Raw genomic sequence first — 10,428 nt, 5'->3', positions numbered from 1 at the left:
GAAGAAACGGGTCAGGTTTTGAAAATTTGGCTGAGAAGTTCTGTTTTTCTTTGGGAATTGGCCTTTTTTTGTCTGAGAGGTACAATTTTGTCCTTTTTTCGGCCAATCTGGGGCAACATATAATGGTTTCTGGTGCTTTTTCTGGATGTGAATCGTTCGGTATGTATATGGAAACGGGTGTATACGAAATCTGAGCTAACAGGTACTTCATCTTCTTGGTTTGCAACTTGTCTGAATGAGGTCAGCTTTTCACTTCAATTTTCGTTCGTTTTTTTGTCTAATTTCCCTTACCACTTGACTTTTCACTGCTTTATGTCTCTTCGAACCCTGTAGGGAATCAACTTCGCAAAGTTTTGAATTCGTTGGAGGTAATAGGGCTGGTTTTTCTTGCAAGGGTGGGTCAAAAGATGTGTTTCTCTCGCCAAAACGTTTCTTTCAGAAGGTCTTTGAATGTTCTAAATTGCTTCAAATCTGATAGCAATTCAGGTTTTTTGGGGCTTTCTGGTTTTGGCTTCTCTCTACAAAACTGTTAAATACCGCTGTGCAGAAGAAACGGGTCAGGTTTTGAAAATTTGGCTGAGAAGTTCTGTTTTTCTTTGGGAATTGGCCTTTTTTTGTCTGAGAGGTACAATTTTGTCCTTTTTTCGGCCAATCTGGGGCAACATATAATGGTTTCTGGTGCTTTTTCTGGATGTGAATCGTTCGGTATGTATATGGAAACGGGTGTATACGAAATCTGAGCTAACAGGTACTTCATCTTCTTGGTTTGCAACTTGTCTGAATGAGGTCAGCTTTTCACTTCAATTTTCGTTCGTTTTTTTGTCTATTTTCCCTTACCACTTGACTTTTCACTGCTTTATGTCTCTTCGAACCCTGTAGGGAATCAACTTCGCAAAGTTTTGAATTCGTTGGAGGTAATAGGGCTGGTTTTTCTTGCAAGGGTGGGTCAAAAGATGTGTTTCTCTCGCCAAAACGTTTCTTTCAGAAGGTCTTTGAATGTTCTAAATTGCTTCAAATCTGATAGCAATTCAGGTTTTTTGGGGCTTTCTGGTTTTGGCTTCTCTCTACAAAACTGTTAAATACCGCTGTGCAGAAGAAACGGGTCAGGTTTTGAAAATTTGGCTGAGAAGTTCTGTTTTTCTTTGGGAATTGGCCTTTTTTTGTCAGAGGTACAATTTTGTCCTTTTTTCGGCCAATCTGGGGCAACATATAATGGTTTTTGGTGCTTTTTCTGGATGTGAATCGTTCGGTATGTATATGGAAACGGGTGTATACGAAATCTGAGCTAACAGGTACTTCATCTTCTTGGTTTGCAACTTGTCTGAATGAGGTCAGCTTTTCACTTCAATTTTCGTTCGTTTTTTTGTCTAATTTCCCTTACCACTTGACTTTTCACTGCTTTATGTCTCTTCGAACCCTGTAGGGAATCAACTTCGCAAAGTTTTGAATTCGTTGGAGGTAATAGGGCTGGTTTTTCTTGCAAGGGTGGGTCAAAAGATGTGTTTCTCTCGCCAAAACGTTTCTTTCAGAAGGTCTTTGAATGTTCTAAATTGCTTCAAATCTGATAGCAATTCAGGTTTTTTGGGGCTTTCTGGTTTTGGCTTCTCTCTACAAAACTGTTAAATACCGCTGTGCAGAAGAAACGGGTCAGGTTTTGAAAATTTGGCTGAGAAGTTCTGTTTTTCTTTGGGAATTGGCCTTTTTTTGTCAGAGGTACAATTTTGTCCTTTTTTCGGCCAATCTGGGGCAACATATAATGGTTTTTGGTGCTTTTTCTGGATGTGAATCGTTCGGTATGTATATGGAAACGGGTGTATACGAAATCTGAGCTAACAGGTACTTCATCTTCTTGGTTTGCAACTTGTCTGAATGAGGTCAGCTTTTCACTTCAATTTTCGTTCGTTTTTTTGTCTAATTTCCCTTACCACTTGACTTTTCACTGCTTTATGTCTCTTCGAACCCTGTAGGGAATCAACATTGCAAAGTTTTGAACTCGTTGGAGGTAATAGGGCTGGTTTTTCTTGCAAGGGTGGGTCAAAAGATGTGTTTCTCTCGCCAAAACGTTTCTTTCAGAAGGTCTTTGAATGTTCTAAATTGCTTCAAATCTGATAGCAATTCAGGTTTTTTGGGGCTTTCTGGTTTTGGCTTCTCTCTACAAAACTGTTGAATACCGCTGTGCAGAAGAAACGGGTCAGGTTTTGAAAATTTGGCTGAGAAGTTCTGTTTTTCTTTGGGAATTGGCCTTTTTTGTCTGAGAGGTACAATTTTGTCCTTTTTTTCGGCCAATCTGGGGCAACATATAATGGTTTCTGGTGCTTTTTCTGGATGTGAATCGTTCGGTATGTATATGGAAACGGGTGTATACGAAATCTGAGCTAACAGGTACTTCATCTTCTCGGTTTGCAACTTGTCTGAATGAGGTCAGCTTTTCACTTCAATTTTCGTTCGTTTTTTTGTCTAATTTCCCTTACCACTTGACTTTTCACTGCTTTATGTCTCTTCGAACCCTGTAGGGAATCAACTTTGCAAAGTTTTGAACTCGTTGGAGGTAATAGGGCTGGTTTTTCTTGCAAGGGTGGGTCAAAAGATGTGTTTCTCTCGCCAAAACGTTTCTTTCAGAAGGTCTTTGAATGTTCTAAATTGCTTCAAATCTGATAGCAATCCAGGTTTTTTGGGGCTTTCTGGTTTTGGCTTCTCTCTACAAAACTGTTAAATACCGCTGTGCAGAAGAAACGGGTCAGGTTTTGAAAATTTGGCTGAGAAGTTCTGTTTTTCTTTGGGAATTGGCCTTTTTTTGTCTGAGAGGTACAATTTTGTCCTTTTTTCGGCCAATCTGGGGTAACATATAATGGTTTCTGGTGCTTTTTCTGGATGTGAATCGTTCGGTATGTATATGGTAACGGTTGCATAGAAAATCTGAGCCAACAGGTACTTCATCTTCTAGGTTTGCAACTTGTCTGAATGAGGTCAGCTTTTCACTACAATTTTTGTTCGGTTTTTTGTCTAATTTCCTTTACCACTTGATTTTTCACTGCTTTATGTCTCTTCGAATCCTGTAGGGAATCAACTATGCAAAAGTATGAACTGGTTGGAGGTAATAGGGCTGGTTTTTTCTACGAGGGTGGGTCAAAAGATTTTCTCTGGGCATGAATTGTACAAAATTTTTTTGAAAAAGGGATTCATATGAAATTTGAGTCATTATAAGCCAATGTATGTGAATCTAGATAGGCCTAATCCCAATTAAAGATTTTCTATTTTTCGATTTAGGTCGGGTCGTGTATCTTAAGACCTTAAAGTCGATAATTTAAAACAATATTACTGTTCGAAATAAGCCAACTTTCTGGATTCGATGTTTTAAATACTTGTAATAATTATAGCTTTTCTCTAGACGTGTAATGGAAAGACCGGTAAGGACAACCAAGGGTCAGTCGTCCCAAAACTACGAGGAATTCGACCAGGACCTAATGCGCACCGCTCGAAATTTGTGGTGGATGTTTAGCAAAAAAGGTGACCTGAAGCCAATTGTAATACCTTACAATAGCGTCATGTTTCCGACCACGATGACTATTCGGCAAAAAGTAAATCTTCAATATAAACCCCCAAAGTCGAAGGTTAATCTCGTCTACCAAGGAAAGACGATCGAGTGCTCTCTCATTGGTGTGATCGGCAATGGTTTTGTAAATGAAGCCATGAGACAGGCACACCAAAAGATGGCGGATGCTGGTGGTCAATTAAGTGACGTAAGTATCCATGAGAGTCAGCCTTCGCCGGCTCCTAATCTGAAAAGACTGAGTCCGCAACCTGTTCCTTCTAAGGCAAAGAAGATGATCAAGTTCGTGCAGCCGGAGACTGAAGATCCTCGTGTGGAATTGGATGTTGACGACAATGAGACTTGCGAGACAGTGGACGAAAATGAAACCGCAGACCCGGATAGCCTTGAAAATTTGTCGGACGACCTGGTCAATCTCTTTGATAAGAAATTCAGGCAACTCCTTGTTGTACATGAAGACAATGCAAGAAAACTTGCCCTCGAGAACAACCGTTTTCGAGCTCGTTTCACTGATCTTCTGAGAAGGCAAAAGGGCGAGGAGACTGTTATGCCAGCGCCGAGTGATAACTCTGAGCCGCTAATTTTCAACGGCTTCGATCTGATGACCCTAACGCCTGTTGGTGGAGCGTCAGCGTTCGGCAGACTCTTGGCAGCTACAATTTTTGGCGCAGAAAACAATTGCGATTTGATTACTCATCGTTTGGATATAAAGGTAACTAAGAACAACTGCCGTAAAGCAGCTGATCCCGTCAAAGAAGCGCTGTTCAAGGAGTGTGTTGGGCGTTTTTTCTCAAAAGATGCTGCTAGGGCCCTACGTGACGCAATTCGTGGTGCGAACCAATATGGAACGGACATGAAAACAAAATATGCATCACTCTCAGAGATCAACGAAAATGTTGAGCCGGATAATAATTCTGATGACGAATGAAGATCTTGTATGGCCGACTGTGGCCTTGCGTTATTAGTTTTGCAACAACAATTTATTTTGCTTCCTCTTCAATAAATTTCAATCTGAAACTTTGCAATGCTATTGTGTTGATTTTTTCCACGATGAAAATAGACGTATGTTAGGCCGACTGTGGCCCAGGTTCAAACTGATATTTGTTAAACTATACGTTTTTGCTACGCGCAGTTTGTTCTGTCCATATAGCCGCAAACTGACTGGTTAGTCTGTGTTCAAATTTTCCTTGTTTCCATGAGTTTGTTCTAAATTGAAACGTGCTGTTTTATTGCTTTTGGCTTTTCGGTTCCATATTCAGTTTGTTTGCTGTAAAATTGATAAAACGGGGAGATACAGGAAGACAATAATATTTTGTACTAATTTTAAATGCAGTTCGGGAATTGCGTTTATTTTGCAGTTTCTCAAGTTCTATTTTACGTTTTGTCTATTGTTTAGTTTGAGTTGCATGTCTTCTGCTGCTTCTTTTTGAAAGCTTGTTTTAAACAGCTTTTAAGTTCATTCCCAGAAATTTGTCTAAACCAGATACTTTTCAGTTTGTTAAATAAAGTTTGCAAAACAACGCATTATTTTTTTGATTAAATGGAAGAATACAGCATGCTGGCAGAGTTTATCACATCGAGTGTTGTTGTTACAAAAGCACTTTTAACTCGAAACAGATAACGTTGCTTTACATAATTTGGAATTCAAGGGCGGAAAAGATTGAGTAGATTTTAATCAATATTCTATTATCACTAACGATAGATGTGTTGGTTGTACTCTAAATCCAAAACTCAATACTACATACGTTAGTTGTTTGATAACAATGCCAATTTCTTTTCAGAAACTTGAAAATGCCACGAGTTGATAGAAAAAGGTTGCTTTCGAGCTCCGAATCTGAAAGTGATGGAGAAATCGCAGACTCTCAAGTTGATAATGTAGGCCCAGAATCGCAATGTCAAAGCAATGTTTATACTCAAGAAATTGATTCCACTCTTCCAACGCCGAGCAAAACTCTAGCCCCATTGACTAGCATGACTTCAACACCAAAGCGAACGGATAAATTGGTGCAATTAGAAGTTCGTCTTGATACGCTTATTGGGGCGCACAAAAACAGATTGAGACAGCTGCGACATGAGTTGAAAGCGGATAATGCCGAATTTTTGAGTGTCGTTGAAGGTGAACTTTCTGGCGGACAAGTGGCATACTCCAATGAGAATGAAAAGGCTGTGATTCATAATGGTCGTAATCTTATGGACATTGTTGCGGGTAGTGACCCCTGTCGTTTTGGTCGTGATCTTGCGAAAGCTATTTTTGGCGAGGAGGAAGATTGCCTTCTACAAAATTACATGATTGGCCAACAGCGCAGCAAGATGAACTCGCGACCACGTGTTGAACTTTCTCTGGAAAGACTTTTCACAACAGTCGTTCGACAAAAATATTCAAAGGAGCCCGATTACTGCCTCAGAGAAGCAAGAGCAGCCGCTAACCAGTTGGGTCTTGACTTCAAAAAGAAAGCGCTCAAAAGAAACGCAACAGAACCAGGTTGCTGAGTTTAGCTGCATTGCCCATTGAAAGTGTTTACATAAAGGAAAGCCGATTGTGGCGAGGGCTTTCAACAACTCCTGTTTTGCCATTTGAGTTTTCATGTTTAGCTTTCCACAAAACAGAATGACCAATTGAGGTCAACTCAGACTTTTAGTTCGATTCATTTGTCATTTGTTTTATTAAAATTTCCTTTTAGTTTTCTTTGAATGTTGAAAACTATCTTTGCATAGTCGTCCGGATGTTTTTCTAAGAAGTTTTCTATGAGCAGACTTTGAGTTCAAAGTTATTGCACAGCCGTTTAAGGCTTTCACTTCTTGCTTTCCTATTGGTTAAAAATTTGATTTGAACATAGATAATACTGCTTAGTTGTGTTCATAAAGAGTCAGTACGTATTGTTATCCAGAATCTGAAATGTTAGCTTCATGTATTTGTTGAAAGCAGTGCTTTTTGTTGTTTAAAACTTTGTTCATTGCTCTTGATGTAATGTGACTTTAATGCTGAATTAACTTGATACTCACATGAGTTTTTGTTGTAAAGGGAAGACAGGTCATAATAACCGCAAAACCAATCATTTAGTTAGGTACTGTTTGAAATCCAATACTGGCTGATTATCTTTGTTGTTGGTAAGTTTTTTTACTTTGTTTCGAGACAATTGTCTAATAGGTTTGAGACAAACGAGCAATGTTTGAGACTAAATTTCGAACAGGATTCAGACGTTATAGAGATGGGTTCAGCTAATGGGAGTCCAGATTTTGAAACTTTTTTCTTTCGATATCATTTTCAGAGTTAAACCTTGTGTTTGAGCACCAGCGATAAAGTTTTCGATCCAATTAATCTTGCGTCTTCAATCTACGATTTTGGAGTATTGCTGACAATTTGGCTCATGCATAAGCGCTGAAGAAAGGAGATTTTTTGACGTTATTCCACTGCAGAAATCTGTATAACTTTTGTTCAGAAAATGCGTTAATTACATAAAAGTGGATGTGGAGGCTTTTATTAAATAAATATGGAAGCTGCAACGAAAAGCAAGTCGATAATCTTTGCCCAGTGTGACGCTCAGATATCGAACACCCTTATAGAGAAGAATAACAGACATGTTCAATCAATGGTAGACGAAGTTGATCGAGATGTTTTCCAGCGGCTGCTTATAACGGATACTAATTACAGCAAAGTTTTTCGACTTCTTTCGTCGTGTTATGACGAAGCTTTGAAGGCCGGTTATTTTTTTGAGCACGACTGCTTCGGGGGGTATGGTTTGTTCTATGGCCAAGAAGACGGTATCAAAATTACGAGGAAGCGCGATATTGTATTGCCCGGCTTACATGCACTATTACAAACAGTTGACGATAAGGATTTGCCAAATTTCACACCCATTTCTATTTTTGCTGGTACTGATATTTGTAAAAAGAGCCGAATCATGGTTGGGCCTGTTCGTTTTGCAAATCACTCCTGCAAACCCAACACGGAGTATGTTGCTTCTTTTTTTAAAACACAAAAATGCGTAAAGTTAAAAGCTATCAGAAACATCGAAAAAAATGAGGAACTGACGGTTTTCTACGGAGAGGATTTTTTCGGTATTAAAAACTGGGAATGCAGGTGTCCTCATTTTGATATGCATGGCGCTCCTCCAGTTGTTTTTAGCAACAAGCAGATGCAATTGATTTCTGCTAATCTTGAAAAGCGCTTTGTTAGGACCTTTAGAAGAAAAAATCGAGAAGATATAAAGAACAAGAGACGGAAAATGACGGAGATGCGTAATTTTGATGCTAGTGAGTCCAGTAGTTTGAGTAATAATTATGAAACTACTTTTGAAAATGATGAGACTACAATCGAAAATGAAGAAAATATAATCGAAAATGATGAATCTACACTTGCGAATGAATCTGGGGTCGGCACTGGTGTCGCAATTGATGATTTTAACGGTGCTCACAACACACTGAGCGACCATCCGCCGTCACCAATTGCACATTTTCCCATTGTACTAGCTGGAGAAACGATTGATGAGCACCCAAGTGAAAGAAGATTGTCATCAAGTGATTTAGAGGACGATGAAAACTGTGCTGAAGCGAGAGGAAATAATTTAGTCACGGGTTTGAATCTAATTTTAGCGAAACACGGAACTGCCGATGAGGAGGCCAAAGACTGGATATCGTTCATGAAAACAGCTTTTCCTGACGCCCTAATTCCTAGTTTCAAAAGCCTCAAAAGACGTTTCCATCTAACGAAAGACAAGCATGAGGGTTTCCTCGTGACATGTCCCGATGGTCAATACTGGATACTGAACTTCATGTCAGAGATATATGAAATAGTTAACTCAAACAAAGAAATTATAGCCAAGTATTCTTCCACGAGAGACGAAATGGCAGACCTTAAAGTGAAGTCGTGTTTTGATTCAGAACAAAAAATAATGACAATCTCCTTGATTTTGAACTCCGATGGTGTTTGTTTTGTTAAGTCGAGTCGATTGCAACTGTGGCCATTTTGGTTAGCCATTGCCAATCTACCACCAATAAAACGTTCTACATACAAAAATATTGTTCTTGCCGCACTTTGGCGTGGAACAACTAAACCTGATTGGGAAAAGTTGGTCAGCCATTTTTCAGAAAAACTTTCTCAGCAATTCACGATTGAGTACAATCAAGTCCAGTACAAGTTAGTTGTCAAAATTGTTTTAATAGTTGCCGATATCCCGGCCCGGGCGTCTATGCTGAATATGCATCATCATAGGGCTAAGTATGGATGCACACTCTGTTTAACGGAAACTGAAGCTATAGGGAAGTCAAGATATTTTCTTATCAAAAAGTTCCAAATGCGAAGACCTGAGACTCACAGATCTCATTTGCAAGCTCTTGAAAACGGCAATCTAGCTCATTTCAAAGGTGTGAAAGGGAAAAGCCCTTTTTTCAAAATTGTACCAAAACTGCCTTTGACAGCACCATTCGATGTAATGCATCAGGTTTATCTCGGCGTGACTAAGGTTCTCCTTGAAGTTATAGAAAAGAAAACACATAGAAATGATTTAATATGCCTGAAAAATACAGTGGCAACGTTAGCTACTCCTGTAGAAATTAAAAGGTCTATTCGTCCACTGGATGATCTGAAATTTTTCAAAGCGAACGAGCTGAAAGTCTGGTTGCTGTATGTTGGCCCCGCACTTTTTGGTGAAACAATAAACGAAGTGAGAGCGCAGCGGTTCTGGCTGCTGAGCTATGGTATCCGACTCCTGTTGGCGTCTTCGAAATTTTGCAACGAGGCCGAGAGACAGATTAATCAATTTTTGCGTGAGACCAAAGATGAGTACACAGAACAGGTTTTCTCCGCAAATATTCATTCGTTGTCACATTTGACTTGGCAAGTGCAGAACTTTGGGCCTCTATGGACAACGTCAAGCATGATGTTCGAATCTGCCAATTATCAATTATGCTCAAAGTTCACAGGCACAGTCAATCACTTGCCCCTTCTAATTGAGAGGTACCAAAGAAACAAAGAAGTTTTCCGATCAACAATTGTTGAAGATCAACTTGCTCCGTTTTGCCAAAAAATGAAAGCTGAAAAGTTGCGCAAAGATGTTTATATGCCATTTTTTCAAGTACCTGAGGACTTGAAAAAAGTTGGGCGAGTTTTTTATCGAAGCAGGCATCTGGAATTTTTCTACTTTGAAGCTTTGCCTAACAAAAAGGATTGCTATATTTCGGCTCGTTGTGATGGCAACCTTCTCTGCGGTAAGATACGGGCCTTTTTCAGGGAACGAGACGAAGAATTTGTGGCAATAGAACTAATGAAGATTTTAAAATCTCATTCTTCCCCGATAGGTTCGTCCTGTGAAGTTTACTCTTATCACGTTGTTGAGGATTCTTCGGAGCGGCTATCCGTTAACGTTAAAGCTGTATGCGACAAGTTCTTTCACATGGCACTAGCAGACACAGTTTTTCTGATACCTCTCATAAAAATTTTCGAACATGATTGAATAGCTAAAGCTGAAAAGTCAACCAATTGAGGCTTCAAAGAAAACGACAGTCCTCAAGTGATAAAAAGTCGAATCAAATATGAAGACTCACTAAACAGCTAGAATTAAGTAAAGCTGACTGCGGCTTGGACAAGTACAAAACTGATTGACATTTTTTGCCTTTCTCAAACTTCCTCTTGCTTGATTTCCTCTTCTGCCTGAGAGATTCAAAAGCAAACTGTAATTAGTTTTCCTTGGATTGGACGTTAGGATCGTAATGTGGTTGCAAAGCCGATTGTGGCTTTTAAATAGCTGAACATTATATATTGAAACTTCTGATTACCAGTACAGTTTGAAAAATACTTCTTGTAATTAAGTCAAATAACAGTGCATCCTTTATGAAACAATAATTGCTTGTTCATTGCTCTTGTTTTCAATTTCATTTAA

Source organism: Convolutriloba macropyga, chromosome 7 (assembly GCF_964194025.1).
Source record: "Convolutriloba macropyga chromosome 7, txConMacr16.3, whole genome shotgun sequence".
NCBI classification, from domain to species: Eukaryota; Metazoa; Xenacoelomorpha; order Acoela; family Convolutidae; genus Convolutriloba; species Convolutriloba macropyga.
Note: the sequence above shows the minus strand (reverse complement) of the source record.